This window comes from Macaca fascicularis, chromosome 8 (assembly GCF_037993035.2).
Source record: "Macaca fascicularis isolate 582-1 chromosome 8, T2T-MFA8v1.1".
Lineage (NCBI taxonomy): Eukaryota > Metazoa > Chordata > Mammalia > Primates > Cercopithecidae > Macaca > Macaca fascicularis.
In genome coordinates this window covers 90,145,944-90,161,995 of record NC_088382.1, presented here as the reverse complement: position 1 = coordinate 90,161,995, position 16,052 = coordinate 90,145,944, and the positions used below count along the sequence as shown (strand labels likewise).

General features: G+C 39.2%; 1 long non-coding RNA gene across 1 annotated transcript in view; it reads left to right on the top strand.

Moving 5' to 3' along the window:
- The window catches only part of LOC123575225 (uncharacterized), a 76,532-nt gene extending 64,418 nt beyond the window's left edge, over positions 1-12,114 (top strand). The window contains exon 3 of the long non-coding RNA XR_006700428.2: positions 9,994-12,114. This is a non-coding gene — a long non-coding RNA (uncharacterized lncRNA). The remainder of the gene's footprint in view (positions 1-9,993) is intronic.
- Positions 12,115-16,052: the final 3,938 nt, after the last annotated feature.

Below are 16,052 nucleotides of genomic sequence, written 5' to 3'. Positions count from 1 at the left end.
TGACCTCAGGTGATCCGCCCGCCTCGGCCTCCCAAAGTGCTGGAATTACAGGCGTGAGCCACTGCGCCCGGCCTTATTTATTTATTTTTGAAGCTTGAGTTTAATTGCCATGCCACATGGGAGGAGATGGAGTTATTACTCAAATAAATCTCCACCTTTCACCTTGTAAAACATCATCCTGTATTTTACATGAAAAACTACAAGCCTACCTCATTATCTAATGATTATTAATTGCTTTTAAAGTTGATTTCAGCTCAGATATATAAAATTATGTCCGGTGAGGACTGATTTAATTCAATTATATTTTTCCGATAATTTTTTAAACTTAATCCCCAATGTGATAGTACTGATACTTTTATTTTTTAAATAAAACTTTACTTGAGATTAGAACTATAAGCATTGTAACTACATTTACACAGACTTCCACATAAGGCTAAATCACCAAATCACCCCTAAGTAAAGGGGTATTCGGATGAGCTGCCGTTGCTGCACATGCAAACTTTGTAACAGCTGAGAAACAATACAGGGCAAAAAATGCAGTATTAAAAAGATTAGACACCTGTTTAACTGCGAAGTGTTCAGAGGCTTCTTTCTAATGGGTTTGTGGTACTAACTGATTGGGGGAAGATGACAGGCACTAGCAGTTCCTACAATGTCCCCAAACAGAATATTCTGCACCAAAGCAAATAAACTGTACAAACATTTGTGGAGGAAACAGATGCCATTTATTCTAAGGAAAGCTTCCCATTTTGAAGCTTTATGCTATTGAAACACTCTGTGAGTTACTATGTAATGTTCTTCTCAGTCCCTTCCTCACTCCTTGTGATATTCTGCCCCTTATCCCCATTTTCTGTTTTAGATGTTCTTGTTCTGGATATAGACTATCCTTTCCTTTTCCTGGGCATAAAATAAAAATAAAATAAATAGCAGAAGGGAGTTTATGTTTTACTGAGAAAATGGAACAGATTTGGGAAGTAATTTTGATGTTAACTTTGTCTCTAGTATTTTTCTAATATTTGTAAAAATGTGAAAGTTCATGTATATGACTGCCACAAAGCAGTGAAATTCTTCTCCATTTGTTCAGGCAAGAAGAGTGGTTATCCAGTAAGTGGCAGCAAACAACTTATAGATTCATCTTTTCTGATTTTCTAACTCTCAGATTCTTGTGAATGAAGCAGAATCATTGATTGAGCAACTGGAAATGAATGCAAAAGTAGAAGATGCACATTGTGAATCTCCTAAGAAGCAAATATGAATCCATTCCTTCTTCCTCTCCAAGAAATTTCTCAGGGCAATAGAGTCTACTGATGCATGAGCACTCAAAAGACACCATAAGGCATTTTCTGCATGACTTAATTCTTTTTTGGACACAGAGCAGATTTTGATGACTTACTATGATCATTTTAAATTCAGAACACTGCATCGCCAGCATTTAGGAATTGCACTAAAGGAAAGTGAGAAGTGAAAAATGCGAAATGATTGTCATGGTCACCACACATCCAAGATTTTCTGGGACAGTCCCAATTTCAAAGATTTTACCTTGTTATTCCTTTAATTGTACTCTTTCTTATTAGACCAACTAGTCAGGTTTGGAAAATTTGTTTTTAAAGGGCCACTGTTAGGTGTGTGTTAATATTTTACAAAACCAAAGAAAGTCTTTTTAGAATATTACACGAATATTCTATTCATTCTTTTCTTTTCTTTTCTTTTTTAGAGATGAGGTCTTGCTCTGTCACCCGGGCTGAAGTACAGTGATCCCATCATAGCTCACTGTAGCCTCAAACTACTGGGCTCAAGCTTACCTCCCACCTTGTCCTCCCAAAGTGCTGGGATTATAGGAGTGAGGCACCATGCCTGGCCCACATGAATGTTTTCTTAATTATCCTAGGAAAAGTAAATTCCTTTATTACAAATTATGGGAAAATACCTGAACAGTGTAGTTCTTGGCATGATATTGATGATTGTAATTTTCATATTATTGTAATTTTCATTTTATTTATTTTCATATTATTGTAATGGTACTTGTTTGCTGGAATTTTATAATTGCCAATTACGTGATCACAACATGCAGATACACCAAAATATTTTTGTTTCTTCTTCTTGAGTAGCTGGGATTATAGGTGCACGCCACCAGCCAGGCTAATTTTTTTTGTATATTTAGTGGAGACGGGGTTTCACTACGTTGGCCAGGCTGGTCTCGAACTCCTGACCTCAGGTGATCCACTTGCTTCGGCCTCCCAAAGTGCTGAGATTACAGACATGAGCCACTGTGCCCGGCCACCCTTAAACATTTTTATGACAATTGTCATGTGAAGTTCTTACATTGCTGAAAATTGTTTTGGGTTAAAAGTGAAACTTCAGGCCAGGGGCGGTGGCTCACACCTGTAATTCCAGCACATTGGGAGGTCGAGGCAGGCGGATCACTCGAGGTCAGGAGTTTGAGACTAGCCTGGCCAACATGGGGAAACCCTGTCTCTACTAAAAATACAAAAATTAGCCGGGCGTGGTGACTCACACCTGTAATCCCAGCTACTTGGGAGGCTGAGGCAGAAGAATTGCTTGAACCCTGGAGGTGACCATTGCAGTGAGCCAAGATAGAGCCACTACCCTCCAGCCTGGGTGAGAGAATGGGACTTCATCTCAAAAAAAAAAACAAAAAACCTTTAGATGGCCTCTCTAGAAGTGGAAATCATGGAAAATTTTGAAAAATTCCATCAATTCCAAAATGCTTTTAAATTAATTTTGAAAATAAGCAGTTTAACATTGGGAAATGCTACTTCTTTCTGTATATTAAACTTGCTAAAGAATTTAGAGCTTGTTAAGCATATTCTGCATTGACAAGCAATATTTTTAATGTTTTGCCTGTCAATGCAGAATGTTTTTGTTTATATCATTCTGAGGATCATCCATGTGGTGTTTTTCATTTACTGTTCAACACTAATTAATATTTATTTGTCATTAAGCACTTTACATCATCGTTTGTCTAGTACCTGGCAATTTAACTCACTTTTCTATTTGTTCTGTGCAAAATGATTTGCACAAAACTTCTCAATTCCATTCTTCCTTTCCCTGCCCTAAGGGCTAAGGGCTTATTACTATGCAGTAAGTTGAAGAGGTCAAAGCTGTCAGCTGATGGATTGAAGTGTTTTCCCCTTATCAAAACCTTTCCTGCCCTTCCAACGCAGGGGCAAGATTCAGAGACATTTGGGGTAGATTATCTGAAGTTTTGTCCTCATTTAGCTGGACCAAAATATAGTAGAAAGACCAGGGGCTTCATAATCACACAAACAAAGATTTGAATTCTCATCCTGTTGTATATGGACCTTATTCCAAACCACTCTAAGACTCAATTTCAACATCTCTATTAAGGGGACAATACTAACTAAGCTCATACCATTTTTTGAAGATTAATATATCTAAAGCACCCAGATTTAGTACCTTGCTCATACTAGGCTCTGAATAAAGTTACCTAATTTGGGTAAATAATAAATTAAGTGTAGGAAGAACAACACAAAAGAGAATTTAGAAGTAAATTAACAAGGCATCTTTTGTGTCTAGGTAGTATGGTACAGTGGAAAAAGGATGAGGGCCAATCTGCCTTCATCAGGCTTCCCAACCAACTGAACGTTCCCCTAATCTGTGAAAATGAGCATAATCCCGCTACTTCATGGAGTGATCATGATAGAGTTAGGCTCATCATATGAGATCTTACTTTCCCTTTTCTTACTTCCCCTTTAATACTCTTTCAAAGGACATTCTCTGCCCACTCCTTTTTGGACAGAGACTGACAATTTTATTTATTTATTTATTTATTTATTGAGATGGAATCTCACACTGTCGCCCAGGTGGAGTGCAGTGGCGCGATCTCGGCTGGCTCACTGCAAGCTCTGCTTCCCGGGTTCGCGCCATTCGCCTGCCTAAGCCTCCCAAGTAGCTGGGATTACAGGCACCCGCCACCATGCCCAGCTACTTTTTTTGTATTTTTAGTAGAGACAGGATTTCAGTGTGTTATCCAGGATGGTCTCAACCTCCTGACCTCATGATTCACTCGCCTTGGCCTCCCAAAGTGCTGGGATTACAAGCGTGAGCCACCGTGCCCGGCCAAAAATTTAATATCCACTCTCATAATGTTTGAAGAATAAGAGGGGAAACATGAGGTGATTTCGGTTCTTGTTTGCATTTCTGATGGAAGATGGGTGAATCTATTGATGATAACATGTCTCTATTATCTGTGGGTCTAAGCTCCTAGGCAGGTAAACTGAGGACTGCCCACACCAACTCAATACAAAAATCCAGCTGCTCTGATTTGCTGATTGTAGCTCATTCATTTATTTACATTTATTAACTGCCTACTGGTACAGACATTGGACTGGATGCTAGTCATGCAACTGTGAATAGAACAGTCCTTGTTATAGAGAGTTATAGAAGACAAATTATTACAGAGTTGTGATAGTATAATCCATTTATTTATTTGAGAAATATTTGTTGAATAATTATTGGGTGCCAGGCACTGTGATAATGTGTTAGATACAGCAGGGAAAAAGAGCTAGTCTCCAACCACAAAGAGTTTATAGTCTCTTGGGAGGGACAGACAATTACCTAAGTAGTAACAATACAGGGTTGTAATCGGGGAAGTATGGAGATCTATGAGTTTTTAAAGAAAGGGGACTTTAGCATACGATCAAGAACCTTTTGTAAAGGAAGTGATGTGTAAGCTAAGATCTGAAGGACAGGTAGCAGTTAACCAGTGAGAGAAAGAAGGATGGGGGAAGGAAAGTTTCAAGTAGAGGCAATAGTGTGTGGAGAGGCCCAGGAACAATGCAGAGGAATCTTAGCACATCTGAGGAACTGACAAAATTCTGTTGTGGCTGCACAGAGAATGTGAAAAGGGTGTTGATATACAGGTACTAGGAGAGCACAAAAGATGCACTTAACTGTGCCCATGGATGTCAGGGAAGGATGCCTAGAAGGGAAGAAATTAGAATTGAGGCTAAGCATGAATTCACCAGGTGAACAAAGGGAGGTGAAGGCATTTCTGACAAAGGGAAGGAATGCATAAAATCCTAGAGAGAGAATGAGACCGGCACATTCTGGAAATGAAGCTCACAGCTGTAGTTTGAATGAAGGGATGAATAGTAGGACAGTGATGGGAGAAAACAGACAGGGTCACATCATTAGGGACTTTGTTAGAATGAATTGCGACATTATGCTGTTAACTAGGATAGGGATCTAGAGGAGAATTTTAAGAGAGAGACTCATGGGAAGTAACTGAGCATCTGGGTGTGTAATAAGGAGGATGGATAGCAGGGTGGGCCCGACAGGATGCAAGAAGACACCCTGGGAGAACATTGCCCTCATCCAGGTAAAATATAATGATGGTGTGAGGAGATGGGGAAAGCATTCATGAATAGTGATGTAATTGACAGGTCTAGATCATTGATTCCATGAAGAAGTGATGAGCAGGCAGGATCAAGGATGACTCTTCATTCTTTTGGCTCTGATTGTGACTCCACTAAAGAGATAATTATGGAAGAAAGAATCAATTTTGGAGAAAAGATAGAAGCTGCAATAAAGGAGGTGGTGAATTGAGGTTATCTATAGGACACCCACATGGGACAGTCTGCAGTCAGGGGGCTGTTAGTCTGGACCTCAGGAGAGCAGTCTAGGGTGAAGATGTAGATTTAAGAGGCAAGTGTACGGCTGGGCGTGGTGCCTCACATCTGTAATCCCAACACTTTGGGAGGCCAAGATGGGTGGGTCACCTGAGGTCAGGAGTTCGAGACCAGCCTAACCAATATGGTGAAACCCAGTCTCTACCAAAAGTACCAAAATTAGCTGGTGTGGTGGCATGTGCCTGTAGTTACAGCTACTCAGGAGGCTGAGACAGGAGAATTGCTTGAACCTGGGAGGTGGAGGCTACAGTGAGCCGAGACCACATCACTGCACTCTGGCCTGTGCGACAGAGCGAGACTCCATCTCAAAAAAAAGAGGGAAAAGTAGTAAGTGATAATAAGTGAAAGGGTAAGACTGATTGAAGCCCAGTAGAGTAAGAAAATTAAAGTCATTTCTTGGCCGGGCACGGTGGCTCACACCTATAATCCCAACATTTTGGGAGGCTGAGGCAGGAGGATCACTTGAAGCCAGGAGTTGAGACCAGCGTGGCCAACATAGCAAGACCTCATTTTTATTCTTTTAAAGTCATTTCTCACTTACCTATACTGTCTGATTTTCTTCTTTTTCTACAACGAGTGTGTCTAAGATTACTGTGTAAATATTTAAGGACATTATTTCCAAAGCTTGTACACAGTAGGAGGAATATCTGTTGATCTGACAACAAAGAGAAGGATAGTGGTGCTGTAGGTAAGTTTGTAAGCAAGAAGATGAAAAGCAGACAAAAAGGTTTTTCAAATGTTCGTATTTAATTAATGCTCTCAATTTGTTTTTTCAGCAAAATGGGTAAGGATAGCTGCTGATCCAAAGGGGGCAGGGATTGAAGAATGTGACAGAAATGTAGAATAGCTTACTCAAAGAGGCAACAGAGAGGGAGTTGTCTAAAGATAAGTTTTAAAAGATTGAAATGAAGCTTATATTCCTTTGTGTAAAATGGTGCTATATGCAGGAGTGTTCCTAAGCGGTCAATGGAACAAAGTGTTTGAAATCTGGGCTGTGTGTAATATTTCTGGACAATATAATCATATTATGATGATAACATGTTTTTAATGCTCAGTATAATGCATGTGCCTTTTTTTTTTTTTTTTTTTTTTTTTTTTTTTTTTTAAATGAGACAGAGTCTTGCTACGTAGCTCAGGCTGGTCTCCAACTCCTGGGCTCAGATAATCCTCCCACCTCTGTCTCCCAGGTAACTGGCATTATAGGCACATGCATTTGGCATATGTGCCTTTCATTCATTCATTTATTTATTTATTTATTTAGAGATGGAGTTTTGCTCTTGTTGCTCAGGCTGGAGGGCAATGGCGTGATCTCAGCTCACTGCAACCTCCGCCTCCCGGGTGCAAGTGATTCTCCTGACTCACCCTCCCAAGTAACTGGGATTACAGGCATGCACCACGACGCCCAGCTAATTTTGTATTTTTAGTGGAGACAGGGTTTCACTATGTTGGTCAGGCTGGTCTCAAATTCCTGACTTCAGGTGATCCACCCACCTTGGCCTCCCAAAGTACTGAGATTACAGGCATAAGCCACTGCGCCCGGCTTATATGTGCCTTTTAAATCTCAGGCACAGCACTTATAAAAGTACCATGCAACACACCCTGCAAGTTAACATTTGTTATATCACCAAAGAGGACCCAGTGTTCACTTGCCTGTAACTAGACAATAATTATGTGACCTCCAGTGTCAAGATGTGCTTAGAGCGCTAAGAGACCCACAAGTTTGCAAATTTAATAATGTGAGACTCCTCCAGAGGGCCATCACAAACTTGTAAGGGCACATGTATTTGCAAAATTAATTTTTAGGTCAGAGGGAGAGAAGATAGGCCTAAAGTGTTGACATGGCAAGAATTTACTGTATCTGTTTTGAGGGCAGCATCTAACCCAGTTAGTGGCTCCTCTAATAATTAGTTGTATTCCTGGGAGAATCTGAAAATCCCAATGAGTGTGTATGGCTGCTTCCAATCCAGAGAAGTTGGTTTGCTAGTGAGAGGATTTATTGGATTTAAAATGTTTTTCTTTCTGTGATTTTTCTGACCCAGAAATACGCTTTTTATTTCAGCAGCTCTCTTAAAAGAACTGAATAAATGACCGTTCCCAAACAATCACCATTAACTATAAATCAAAATGTTATGTTTCCTCAGTTATGCTATGGTTCTTCAGTTTGTTTTCCTTCTGTCACAAATGAAGTATAATCCACCACCAGAATGATGATTAAAGGCATTCTACCAAAAATATTTACTCCATTCTGCGGCAAACACTTGTCTTCTCTAACTTAAGTTGAACAGCCCTTATTTAACTCAATGTTACTATGCCCTACCTGAAATAGAGGCATCTGGAATTTATTCTCTTATTTTCTTTCTAATTATAGCTTAATTTATCAACCACACATTTTAAGATGGTTATTCCTGGTAGGTTTCTCTATTACAAAACATACTAGAGTTATTTATTTCAAAATAATGTTCTTATTCTTTTGAGGGGTGGATATCACAGTGGTCTCTCTGTGCTTTTTTCTGTGTGTATTCAATTGAATAATCTCAAAAGTTCTCTGTTATCTAAAATCATCTCCCTATCCCCAACATCCGCTGACCTCAATCAAAAACCTCATCTTCTCAGTGACACTCTCTCTCCTACATGACAGACCACTGGTCATGACCTTTGGAACTGGAAAGAACCTTGGAGATTGTCTAGTCATGGTTGTCAACTTTACAGCAACGTAAGACTCTCCTTGAATGCCCGTTTTAAAAGCAGATTCAGGGACTTCAGCCTGAGCGATTCTGATTTCATAGTTCAGGAGTAGAGGCTAGATACATACATATTTTAAAAGCACCCACGAGCAATTCTTAGCAGCCAGATGACACATGGGAAACCCCTGAATTACTCTAAAGTCTTCCTTCTATAGGTAAGGAGACAGAGGGGAGAAGGTGTTACTTGCTCATGGTCATTGGAGATCTAGTTAATGTAATTGTCATCAGCACATTTCCACAGCTGTTCTTGGCATCCCTCCACTTATATTCTAAAAGAAGAGGAGTCAGCACATGGCTGCCTTCTTATGAAAAGCTGCTGCCCTTGCCCTAGGGGTGGGAGTGGGGCTTGGAAATTTGTGAAACAATGCTTGTGAAAAAAAAATGCTGGGTGTGGTGGTTCATGCCTGTAATCCCAGAACTTTGGGAGGTTGAGGCGGGCGGATCATGAGGTCAGGAGTTCAAGACCATACTGGCCAACATGGTGAAACCCTATCTCTACTAAAAATACAAAAAATATATATTATGTATAATATATATTATATATGTATTTATATATTATATAATATATTTATTTTTATATATTATATTATATATATTTATATATATATTATATATATTAGCCAGTATGGTGGTAGGCACCTGGAATTCCAGCTACTCTGGAGGCTGAAGCAGGAAAATTGCTTGAACCCAGAAGGTAGAGGTTGCAGTGAACCAAGATCACACCACTGCCCTCCAGCCTGGGCAATAGAGTGAGACTCCATCTTAAAAAAAAAAAAAAAAAAAAGGCTCTACAAGCCATTGCTCTACAAAGTTGAGTAATCAAGTGTTGGCATCATCAAAAGCAACAACCTTAGAAGTATATATAATGTTTTCATATGGTCCTCTATCAATATTGGTGGACAGAAAGTAGACAATGAATGAATAAATGAGTATATGGTAAATAAATGAATGAGTCAGTAAGTCCTGCCCAAATCAGGAGAGAAGAGGCCGAGACAGTGTCGTGACTGTCTCAGGGCAGGCACCTGAGAAAGTCCCCATGTGGGTGGTCTCTAATAGCCAAGGCCTTCTTCAGGCAGCAGGAGGAGGAAGAATTCACCTTTAGAAGAAGAAAAACTTCCATGGTGAGTGAGTACAGTTTTAGTGGTTTCTTCTCACACCACGTAATTAGGTGAAAAGTGCTTGCAGCTTTTAGGAGTTTAGGCTCAGTATTGGGTTATAATTTGCTTGTTCAGAAAAGAGTTTCTCTTCCTTTTCTTTGTCTTTTTGTTTTGTTTTGTTTTTCTTACCCTCATTTGAATTTGAGAGGTACCAGCGTGGGAGGTTTTCACTCTGCCTTTAACTGCTTGATTTCTGCTGATGAAGAGGTTACTTCAGTTTGTTTGGCTTCTTGATCTATGATATTATTCATCTGTAGTTTTGCTTCTAGTCAAAATGGAAAGCAACTGTAGCTTGTCATCCTTTAATGCCGGGAGCTGACAGGAAGCTGGGTTTTATTTGTTTTCCTCTTTGAAGTGATACAGCTGAGTGAGCAGACGTAAGAGTTTCATTTTAACCAGAAATTTTGCTTAACCTCCTAGAAACAGCTACTTCATTGAGGACCTGTGGCCCAGTGGACTTGTCTTCTGCAGAATTATCAGAGGAAAAGATGGAACGGTAATGAGGGATTCCAGAAAATTTTGGAAGAAACACAACATAACTCCAGAAATTCAATTTGGTCCCATACACACAAAACACAGCAGGCCTAACCAAAACATGCCCTGTGAGACATATGGGGCCTGTGAGCTCCCTCATATTTTTCATTCTAATTTAGAGTCTCTACAACTATCAGTGAAAGAGCCAACACTGGCAAAAATAAAGTACCCTCTCGGAGACTTTGTGAAGACTTTTGCAGGTGACATCACGTCCATCAAACGCCAGAAACTCAACATCTATGAGAACCACGTGGGAGACAGTGACCAAGCAGGATAGAGGGGGCTGCCACAAAATGAAAAGGGTAGGCCATAGCTTACCGCAATCTGTGTTTTTTATATAAAATCTTCATTTTTAATGCTGATTCCATTTTTTTCTAAGACTCGCGGATTATAACTGAAACTACATCTCTGAAGCCAAAGCCTTTTCATTCTGAAGTCTGGAGTCTAATCCACTCCATAAATAAATGAAATTCTGGGTTTCCTGGTTGATTTTCACATCCTACAGGATACATGTATGAAAACACTTTTGATACAGGGATTCTAATCTTTTATCCAGATTTCTATAGAGCCAGGTCATAAGAAATAAAAGAGATCTCTTGGGATAAAATGGGGAAAGAGGAAAAGTGCAAGTTGTCATTTGTGTGCTATACTAAGCTTAAAGAAGGACTGCAAAATTTCTATTGATGATGTTGACATAAAAAAAATGAATGCGCCGGGCGCGGTGGCTCAAGCCTGTAATCCCAGCACTTTGGGAGGCCGAGGCGGGCGGATCACAAGGTCAGGAGATCGAGACCACAGTGAAACCCCGTCTCTACTAAAAATACAAAAAAGTAGCCGGGCGCGGTGGCGGGCGCCTGTAGTCCCAGCTACTCAGGAGGCTGAGGCACGAGAATGGCGGGAACCCGGGAGGCGGAGCTTGCAGTGAGCCGAGATCGCGCCACTGCACTCCAGCCTGGGCAACAGCGTGAGACTCCGTCTCAAAAAAAAAAAAAAAAAAAAAAAAAAAAAAAAAATGAATGCTAGGAAGGGTGACTTCTTCCTTCCTATTAAGCATCTCAAGAGGCTTTCTAAAATGCACACCTATAGCACCATCCCACTTCTTGCCCTTCAATAGCTCCCTAATGCTTTTAGAACCAAGTTCAGCCTCTTTAGCATGGTGTACCAGGCCCTTTGTGTACTAGCACTGCTGTCCCCGCTCACCTTTCCAGCCTCATCTGTGGTGCTCTTATTATTTTCTCTTATCTAATTGAGTTATAAATATATATAATATAACTCACATATAATAAAATGCACAAATCTTCAGTGTATAATTCAATGAGCTTTTTAAATGTGTGACCAACCTTCCAGTGGAGATACAGAACCTCACATCAGCCACAGTTTCCCATGAGTCCCCTTCTAGTTGAGGCCCACTCCACATGCTCTAACTTCCATTTCCATAGATTAGTTTTGCCTGTTCTTGAACTTCATATAGATGAAATCATACACTGTGCACCCCTTTGTACCTGGCTTTCATGTTATCCTGTGTATCAATAGTTCAGTTTTTTAATTGCTGAATAGTATCATGTTGTGTATATGTCACCATTTGTTTAAAGATTTAAGCTTGTTTTCATGTTTGGCTATTACAAATAAAGCTGCTGGCTGCTGGGCGTGGTGGCTCACACCTGAATAATCCCAGCACTCTGGGAGGCTGAGGATCACCTGAAGTTGGGAGTTCGAGACCAGCCTGACCAACATGGAGAAACCCTGTGTCTACTAAAAAAATACAAAACTAGCCAGGCGTGGTGGCATATGCCTGTAATCCCAGCTACTCGGAAGGCTGAGCCAGGAGAATCGCTTGAACCCAGGAGGCAGACGTTGTGGTGAGCCGAGATCATGCCAGTACACTCCAGCTTGGGCAACAAGAGCAAAACTCCATCTCAAAAAAAATAAAAATAAAAAAAATAAAGCTGCTGACATTCTTATACAAGTCTTTTAGTCCATATTTGTTTCTATTTCCCTTGGGTAAATACCTAGGAACTGAATTTCTAGTGTAAAAAAATTTGCCAAATAGTTTACTTTGCCAAGTATTTGTACCATTTTACACCCATGAGCAATGTCTAAGAGTTCCAGTTATTCTACAACTTCGCCAGCATTTAATGTTGTCAGTTTAGTTATTCTTCTTTTTTTTTTTTTTTGAGACAGAGTCTTGCTCTGTCACCCAGGCTGGAGTGCAATGGCATAATCTCGGCTCACTGCAAACTCCGCCTCCCGGGTTCAAGTGATTCTCCTGCCTCAGCCTCCCCAGTGGCTGGGACTACAGGCATGCACCACCACACCTGGGCAATTTTTGTATTTTTAGTAGAGACGGGGTTTCACCATGTTGACCAAGCTGGTCTTGAACTCCTGACCTCAGGTGATCCACCTGCCTCGGCCTCCCAAACTGCTGGGATTACAGGCATGAGCCACCATGCCCAGCTGTCAGCTTAGTTATTCCAATAGGTGAGAAATGAAATCTCATTGTTTTTTCATTTTTCATCTCCCTGATGACTAATGATGTTGACCATGTTTTCATGTGCTTATTGACCATTTGTGTCTTCTTTTGTGAAGTTCTTATTCAAATCTTGCTCATTTATGTATTGGGTTGCTGATCTTTTTATTATCTGTAATTCTTTATCGTGTTCTAGATACAAGAGTGGACAGTTTTTAATTGGTTGCCTTTTCATTTACTTAATGGTTTATTCCAATGAAAAATATTTTAAAGTTTTAAATTTTGATAATGTTGGGAGGCCAAGGCAGGAGAATCGCTTGAGGCCAGGAGTTTGAGACCAGCTTGGGCAACATAGTGAGACCCCATCTCTACCAAAAGAAAATAAAAATGCCTGTAATCCTAGCACTTTAGGATGCTCAGATGGGTGAATCGCTTGAGCCCAGGAGTTTGAGACCAACCTGGGCAACATGGCGAAACCCTGTCTCTTCAGAAAACACAAAAATTAACCAGTCATGGTGGTACACACCTGTAGTCCCAGCTACTCGAGAGGCTGAGGTGGGAGGATCACCTGAATCTGGGGAGGTCGAGACTGCAGTGAGCTGTGATCACACCACTGCACTCCAGCCTGGGGGACAGTGAGACCCTGTCTCAATAAATAAATAAATAAATATAAATAAATAAAAATGAATTTTCATAATATTAACCAATTTTTCTTTGATATTTAGTACTTTTTTTGTACCTGTCTAAGAAATTTGCCCACCCAAGTTTGTAAAAATATTCTCCTATATTTTCTTCTGCAAACTTTAAAATGTTAGCTTTTATATTTAGGTCTAGGATCCATCTTGAGTTATTTTTAGTGCATGGTGTGACATAGGAACCAGGGTCCAATTTTTCCACACATATATTCAGTCACTCCAGCACCATTTGTTGAAAAGATTTTTCTTTTCCCATTCAATAGCTTTGGCACATCTATAAAAATCAATTGACTATGTATGTTTGGGTCTATTTCTAGACTCCATTCTGTTCCATTGATCTGCATATCTATCCTTGCCTATGCCAGTGTTGCACTGTCTTAACTACTGTAGCCTTGTATTAAATCTTGAAATACAATTGTGCAAGTCCTCTAACTTAGCATTTCATTTTCAAGTTTTGGTCACTTTACTTCTTTTGCATTTCTACTTAAATTTTAGAGCAAATTTGTCAATTTCTTCACTAAATCCTATTGGGATTATGATTGAGATTACGTAGATTCTGTGGATCAGTTTGGGGATAATTGACATTTTTAACCATATTGAGTCATTCAATTGAAAAACAAAGTTTATTTTTTCATTTATTTAGATCTTTAACATCTCTCAGTAAAGTTTTGTAGTTTTCAGTATACAGGTCTTGTCCATAGTTTGTTACGTTTCTCTTTAAATATGTAATATACTTTAATACCATTTTATAATTTAATGCTTTTATACATTTGATGTTGTTATAAATTAAATTTAAAAATTTTTCAATTTCCAGTTGTCCAAACTACTGTATAGAAACACAATTTATTTTTGCATATTGGTCTTATTTCCTGCAAACTTGCTAAAATTATTCGTTAGTTTTAATAGCTTTTGGTAAATTCCTTAGGCTAATCAGTGTGTGTGATCATATTATCTATGAATTAATAGCTTTTGGTAAATTCCTTAGGATAATCTGTGTATGTGTGATCATATTATCTGCACAAAGAGAGTTTTATTCCTTCCTCTTCAATATGTATTTATTTTATTTATTTTTCTTGTATTATTGCACTTGCTAGGACATAATATTGAATAGAAGTGGTGAAACTGAACACCCTTGCCTTATTCCTAATCTTAGGGGGAAATAATTCAGTTTTTTAAAATATTAAGTATGATAGGAGTTAAGGATGTCCTTTATCAGATTAAGAAAATTCCCTTCTGTTCGTAGTTTGCTGAGAATTTTTACCTTGAATAGATGCTGAATTTTGTATCATTTTTCTTTCTCTTTTTCTTTTTTTTTTGTTGAGACAGAGTTGCCCAGTCTGGAGTGCAGTGGCTGGATCTCTGCTCACTGCAACCTCCACCTCCCAGGTTCAAGCGATTCTCCTGCCTCAGCCTCCCAAGTAACTGCGATTACAGGCGCACGCCACCATGCCTGGCTAATTTTTGTATTTTCGGTAGAGATGGAGTTTCACCATGTTGGCCAAGCTGGTGTGAAACTCCTGGCCTTAACTGAGCCACCTACCTTGGCCTCCCAAAGTGCTGGGATTACAGATGTGAGCCACCACGCCCGGCCAGTTTTTCTTTTTTATTCTGTTAATATAGTAGACTATATTGACTTTCAAATGCAATTTTAATCTTAAATTTCTGTAGCAAACTCTACTTGGTCATAATGTCTTATCTTTTTTTATATATTTCAAAATTAGATTTACTACTATTTTGTTAAGAATTTTTACATCTAGGTTCACAGGGACTATAGGTTTATCATTTTCTTTTCTTGTAAATTCCATGGCTTTGCAGAGTAATGTTGACCTCATAAATTGAGTTGGTAAATGATTCCTCACCCACTATTTTTCTGAGAGTTTATGTGAACGGAGATAATTTTTCCCAAAATGATTGATAAAATTAACCAGAAACCACTGGGGCCTTGAGTTTGTTTTGCTTATTTAAATTTTTATTGCAATGAAATTCATGTGGGGAGGTTTTTAATAATAAATTACATTTCTTTGATAAGTATGTGTGTGTGTGTGTGTGTGTGTGTGTATTTTTTTTTTTTTTTTTTTGAGACGGAGTCTTGCTCTGTTGCCTAGGCTGGAGTGCACTGGCACAATCTCCGCTCAATGCAGCTCTGCCTCCCAGGTTCACACCATCCTCCTGCCTCAGCCTCCTGAGTAGCTGGGACTACAGGCATCCGCCACCACGCCTGGCTAATTTTTTGTATTTTTAATAGAGACGGGGTTTCACTGTGTTAGCCAGGATGGTCTTGATCTCCTGACCTCGTGATCCGCCCACCTCAGCCTCCCAAAGAACTGGGATTACAGGCATGAACCACTGTGCCCTGCCAAATATAGAGATATTCTTATTTTTTTCATTTCTCCTGTGTCAGACTTCCTAAATTGTGTCTTTCAATGAATGTGTCCTTTCATCTAAACTGTTGATTTATTGGAACTGCAGTGATATTTCTTCCTGTATATCTGACATTGGCAATTTGTGTTCTCTCTTTTTTTTCTTGCTCAATCTTTCTAGGTATTTATGAATTTTATTAATCTTTTCAAAGAACGAACTTTTGGGTTCTTTTAATTTTTAAAATTTTTGCTTACTATTTATTTGGTTTCTGCTTTTATATTATTTCCTTTTTTCTACCTATCTTTCTTTTGTTTTCCTTGTTTCTTAAGGTGGAAACTCAGATCTATGATTTAAAGATTTTCTTCAAATACAAGCATTTCAAGCTACGCTTTTTTTTTTTTTCTCCTAGGCAGAGTTTTACT